Source organism: Aethalodelphis obliquidens, unplaced genomic scaffold, assembly GCF_003676395.1.
Source record: "Aethalodelphis obliquidens isolate GAN/ISIS:26980383/991018 unplaced genomic scaffold, ASM367639v1 scaffold39, whole genome shotgun sequence".
NCBI lineage: Eukaryota > Metazoa > Chordata > Mammalia > Artiodactyla > Delphinidae > Aethalodelphis > Aethalodelphis obliquidens.
This window is the reverse complement of record NW_020837983.1, coordinates 6,668,463-6,675,205: the sequence shown is the minus strand read 5'-3', so window position 1 is coordinate 6,675,205 and position 6,743 is coordinate 6,668,463.

The window sequence follows — 6,743 nt, the reverse complement described above, 5'->3', positions numbered from 1 at the left end:
TGCCCCCATTCCAGAGATTTCCTTTCTCTGCACAGATATTTCCATCCCCAAAGTTATTTTCCTCTCCTTCCTCCATCAGAAAGTTTATTTCTTAACTCAGATGTTAGAAAAAACACAATCTGGTTGAATTACATGAAGATGTAAATATCTCTAAGCTCCTTAACCTTGGGGACATTTGCAGTTTAAGAAAAAAATCTTGCTTAACTCAGATCTCTTGTGAGTGATGTGGAAGTCAATATAGGAGGACTCAACACTCAAGCCACACACAATTTTGAGTTGTATGTGAACTAAGCACTAATGACACAGGATAAATGAAGACACTTACCAATGTGAATTTTTTTGCTGTCCACTGGGGAACATTTTGTGCAATAAAGAGACTATTTGTAGCTAACTTGTTTAAAAATTAATATCCAACGTATTAAAGCAAAACGTTTAATAACTTAGTTTTTTCCTAAAGCTCGTTAAGTTTAATGAATGTAGGTCCCATAAAGCTTTTTTTTTTGCCCTTGTTTTGTTTATCGCTATATTCTCAGCGTCCAGAATTAGTGCTGCACACATGGCACATGATCAATAAATATGTTGAATGAATAAATTTACAAATCCTATTTTACTTGTAAATCTAGTAATTTTAACAAGAATTTTTAAGGGAGCTTTTGATTTCTGTCTGTTCAGCTCAAGTTGAGTGGAACAACCTCCCTGAATCAACCAACTCTCGTTACAAACCTAGCTAATAAACTTCTATTAAATATCATACATTGCTTTTGTCAATCTAATATATTCTTTTTTTTTTTTGTTTTTGTAAAGCCGCACATTTCTCTAACAGGAAAAATCTCCCCATGTACTTAAACTACTCCAAGTAAAGCTAATAAATTAAACCTCTAAGGATAATGATTCTTAAGTTCTATTAAGCATTTCCAATTTCCAATTTCCAATTTCTAATTAAGCTTGCTTCTACTGTTAGATTTAACACTGGGAATCTAAAGTTAATTACTTAGTTGCCCATTTAAATTGATGTCAGAAGGCTAACCTGTTAGATGCCTTACTAAACCACATTTTCTTAAAACATGCACACATTTAAAATATCAAATATATATAGGTTGTCTCAATGATTAAAAAAACACTATTTTTGAACTTAATACAAAAGTGTTAGTAATTTGGCTTTGATTTACTTAATCTTTGTACTCTATTCCAAAGTTTCTTTGGGTGAAAAACACTAACCCACTACTGACAAAGTATAGTTTCACAAGCAAGGTGGGGAGACCATGTCAACAGACTGTGGCTGCAAATCTACCAGAGGCTTTGGTTGAGAAAGGAGATGGATTCTCCCTGGGATTCTGGCCAAAATTCCAACTCCCTTTTAATAGTCACTGTACCAACAGGAATTCCAGACCCATACCTTTTATGAGTTGGTCTCTCCTGGGTTCAAGAGAGGCTGTTAACTCATCTTTCCTTCTAATTTGGGTAAATGGAATTCTATGCTCCCCATTAAGATTGTGGCTAACTTTCTTCATTAATTAACTGGATTTCACATTTGTTTAATGACCTTAGGACATTTCCTTGTTTTCACCTTTGGCTTTAAAATTACTTTACTGCCACTTTATTGAATTATTCTACCCTTACATAGTTCTTCCACAACCTTTTCCAACTGTATCATCAAACTCTGGTAATCAGAATTCTATAATCTTTTTCTATATTCTTCATGTCTGGAAAATCTAAAACTCTTATGGATATTAAAATGACGTCTAATGGGAACTGCACATCCTCATTCCTTGCCTGGTTCTGTGGTCACAATACAAAGTTGTATGAAGGAAAACACAGTGACTAGGCCTGAGGAGTTCACAGGAATATAAGTATTGTTAGGGTTACTATTATCTCCTTGGGCAATTATCACAAAAACTCTAATTATGATTGCTCTCCTTTACAGATGAGGAAACTGAGGCTTAGAGAGTTGCTGGGGAGAAGCTAGGATTTAATTTGGTAGAATCCTGAGCATATTTGCATCTGCTCAGGTGGTTATTTAGCAAGTTCCCATAGTCTGGAAGGCTCTGTTTGAGGCTCTGGGAAACTTTACAAACAGAACTAGAGGTGAAGGAAGTTCCAAAATTGAGCTGAACTTCCAATACTTGCAGACTCCTAAAGGCAGGCTGCTGTCTCTACCTAAGTTCTGCTTCTAATGGCTTATTCCTTTCCTTTCCAACTCACAAATTCTCTGAAAGCTTCATCCCCCCTCTTCCATAACTGTTGAGGAAGCAGGGAGAATAGGACGTTGAGAAATGAGGAAAAGGGCAGTATTTGCAGCCGTGGGTTCTCTGTACCATTCAGACGTTCAGAATTACAAAGGGTGCAACGCTAACCCTTCCAAGAAAGTCCAAACTTATTAGTAATAAAATGTGTTTGATTTAAAAAGAAAGAATTTAATAAATACTTATTATATATTAGTGTCATCTGTGACTAGAGGCAGAATTCACCCGACGTAACTGAGGATGATCAGTGAGTGGAAATTAGAACCTCTTGATGCAACTTTGTTTTTGAAAATTCGTATTTCCAAGTGATGATTCCTTTACCTCTATTGGGAGTTCTTAAGCATGATAATTATTCAGTAGCAGGAATGTGAAACTAGTTAATATGCGTTTTCTCCTCAAAACAGATAGGAAACCAACAGTAAGTGCCCAGGGAATTTTAAAACAAGTTTAACAGGATTATTTACTCTTGACCTAGGGCAATGACCAAATGGGATACATCCCTGGTGCAGAGATTCAGCTGTCCACAGCTCCATGTTTGATTGCCCCTCTTTGGAACAGAGGGAATCTTGTATCTCTATCATGAAGACCTAATGGTTTACTTGGGAGTGCCAAGTGACTTACACCAGCCAGCTGTGCCTTAAGCTTTTTTAAAAAAAATTCTTGCTTTGATCTCTACTTTGTTAGAATTCTTTTGTAGGTTCTAGGGAAATGATGTGCCCCAGTTTGTCAGAAAGAAGGGGCACTTGGACTGCCAAATGTCTTCACTCTTTTCCTTTGAAACTAATGCAGTCATGTACATGGAGGAATATTTACCTGTCTATGTTGAGACAGTCTTAAAAGTTTCAGAGTTTCAGTTTTAATTTTGAAACTTCCCTTATCTCCAGTTTCATACCTAAAATCTCTAATAAATTGAACACACCATGGAGATGATTAGCTTCTGAGTTATATTATAATTTTTGTCCTTACTAGTGGTTAATGTTTATTGGACACCAATAGCATTCACATCGTGGTAGAAGATTTAAATGTATTCAAGGCCCTTGGTTGGAGGGCTCAGTTCATAGTTTATTCACATCAGAAAGCACTTTTAATGTTGCTTATTTTAAAATTGCTGTCCAGAACAAATGGACATAACTTATAAGAATGTTTGGTTTAGGCTTAAACAATATTGTATGTATTCATTCCAGATTTCAACTTTTACTAAAACCTGACTACTGAAGTTTGTTGCGAAAGAGTGGCCAGTGAGAAAGAACCTCTGTCATTACAGTGAACAAATAGTTTTTCCAAATAAACAAATAATTGTTTCATCAAAAAACAATTTCTGTTTTCTAATGTTTACTTGTTATCAATTGGAAAGTGACTTGTTAGCCAGCACATTGGTAGCTGTTGTTGCCTAGTTGGCAGTGAGAGTATCCTGGATTGAACAGTGGAACAGCAGAGTGGTTGAAGAAGACCCATTTGAGGCATGATCTGAACAACCACTGTATCTTAGAATTCTTCCACATCATCCCAAATCTTTGAATTTGGGCTGTTTGTTTAGGGTGTGGTTCAGGTACAGGCAGATCTAGCTCCTTCACATTAGCATCTTCCAATCTCTTGGTGTGACCCAGGTGGTAACTCTATGAGCAGGTGGTCGCTCTATGATCAGGTTTCCTGGGTCCTTGTAGGTCTATCCTTGTTGTCTAGCAGGGAAGTAGTCAGAAATTTGTATCTTTCCTAGCAAGTCAAGAGTGTGAGGGAGAGTTTTTATTAGGGCAGGAACTTTGCTCACTCTTGCTGGTATGTTGGTGGATTTAGTGGTTGGTGATGAAATTCGACTCTCTGCTATTTATATAATGTATAGGTAATGGTGGTGGTAATTGTAATTATAGTGTCAGTCATTTTAACCATTAGAAATTAGAGATAAATATTTGACGATAATAGATGGTTGTATCATTTAGGCTTATTCAGTTTTATTTAACAGAAACCCTCAGGTTAAGTGTACCTTAAATAAGAAAAATTAATTCTCACATAAAAAAGGAAAAGTTTAATGATAGGCAGTCCAAGGTTTAATGAGGGTTCCACAATGTCTTCAGAGCCTAAGACCCCTTCTGTCTGTTTGCTCCACCATTCTAGTGCATGGCTTTCATATTCAAGGTTACCCCATGGCCCAAGATGGCAGCTGGAGTCCAGCCATTACACCCCAGCTGTAGGCCAAAATAAAGAAGAAAGCAGAAGGGGAAAAAAAGGGCTTTTCCCAGCTGGCTCAGCTCCCTTTAAGCAGCCTTCCCAGATGTCCCAAACAATATTTCTCTTTAATTTTCATTGGCCAGAACATACTTCCAGCTAGCTTCCAGGGAGATTAGGAAGTGCAGTCCTACTCAATATAGTATATGGCTGTTTTTGGTTAGGCAACAAGTAGCCTTGTAATACGATGGTATTACAGCATAGACCCAATCCTATCACTTATGCCTCCTCTTCCCTGGAGGTTTCCTAGCCCTGAGAGCTCTTCACATACAGTACAGTTAATCACAGGGAAACCAGGTGTCCCTAAAGTGATGGTTGAAAAGTGAAGGCTCTCTAATAAACACGTGACTGGAGAATCAGGCTGAGGCTTGGAAGACTAAAGCCTTTTGCTCCCTTCCTTCAGAGCTGAAAATGCACACCAATCTGACTTCGCTACTTAATTGCAGGAACAAAGAAGGTTAAACTGGAAGAAGAGAATGAGTACATACGGAGAGTGTTGTCCAGGAAGGCAAATGATTGACTCCTGTGGGAAAGTGATGATAAGGGAAACGGCATAGGTGGGAGATCCCATCTCAACCTTAACTTTCTTACTGTAGGTGCTCTTATTAGGATGTACGTGTATAAGACATAGATACTTATAGATGAATAAAAAAGCTTATTATTATATGGATGCAGATGTATTCTAAATCTCTATCTATTCCATGTACTATATATAATATAAAGCAATAGTGTTATAACTCTGAGCTCTGTAACCAATGGGCCTGGAAAGTGTTACACGTGTGCTGAGATATTGGGCCTGGGGCAATCAAAGCCTATAGCAGATCACTTCTATCCAAGAGCAGACTCTTCTGTTTGTCCCAGAGTGTTTCAGAAACATTACCACTTTCAATGTATGCTCTGGCCGCCAAAATGCTGGCAAGCACTGCAATAAATCAGTTAATTTTATGCAACGTCATGTACGTGCCATGAGACTATCACTTTAAGTGTCATTTATCAATGATGGGAAATAAGTAAAACGTCAAGTTAGGTGTAGGTGCCAAGCCAAGTTTTGATCGAGATGCAGTGTTAACCTGGGCTCTTGGTCAGTGGTCAGTGGATAGAGGTAAGAACTAGTCAGGCTAAGCATTGTTAAGAGCTGAAATCTCCTTAGCCTCTGGACCAAAGACCTTTAATTAAATAGATGAAAAGACCAGGTTACTCCAATAAACTATAGTGTCAGTGATAATTGTGACATTTTTTATAATAATAAACAAAACCAAAAACAGTATTCCACTACTTGGATGTTTCCAGTGGGGTTTTGTGAAGTTCTGTAAATAATGCGTCTGCATTCAAATGGCATCTTTGGCCCCACATCTCACACATTCTGCTCTGTTCATTATTTAAGACTTTGATCTTTGTTCTCCAGATGGGCAAAATGGTAAACTTCTATGAATATTAACAGATGAGTTTCATTCATGGGCCGAGCCTTGAGTGCCCAATAACATCATGTGTCTTTTTGCACCAAAGGTAGATTAGAGAACAAATATTTCTTCCAAAAATTATGCTCAACAAGATGTTCAGAAGTCAGTTCAGGTGGGTGTGGGTGTGAAGAGGAGGGGCTTTCTGTGATCTTGGCACCAAATGACATGGCTTCTCTTGAGAGTATGTGTGATCTGAAAACGTGGACCAAGGACAGAGCTATAACATAGAAACATGCACACACATATGTTTATCTCTCTCACAGGGGTTTTTCAAGTTTAACAAATGACCTAGTATGTATGAAGTACTCAGTAATTGTTAATGATTTTCACCATTATTATTATATTGTTTTTGGATATATTAACCCTGCTGAGAAAATTCATGTGGAGCCTACATTTCAATAAGCTATCTTAAAAATTATGGGGTGAAACTGTCACTGTTTGCAGATGACATGATACAATACATAGAGAATCCTAAAGATGCTACCAGAAAACTACTAGAGCTAATCAATGAATTTGGTAAAGTAGCAGGATACAAAATTAATGCCCAGAAATCTCTTGCATTCCTATACACTAATGATGAAAAATCTGAAAGAGAAATTAAGGAAACACTCGCATTTACCGGTGCAACAAAAAGAAGAAAATACCTAGGAATAAACCTACCTAAGGAGACAAAAGACCTGTATGCAGAAAACTATAAGAAACTGATGAAAGAAATTAAGATGATACAAACAGATGGAGAGATGTACCATGTTCTTGACTGGAAGAATCAACATTGTGAAAATGACTCTACTACCCAATGCAATCTACAGATTCAATG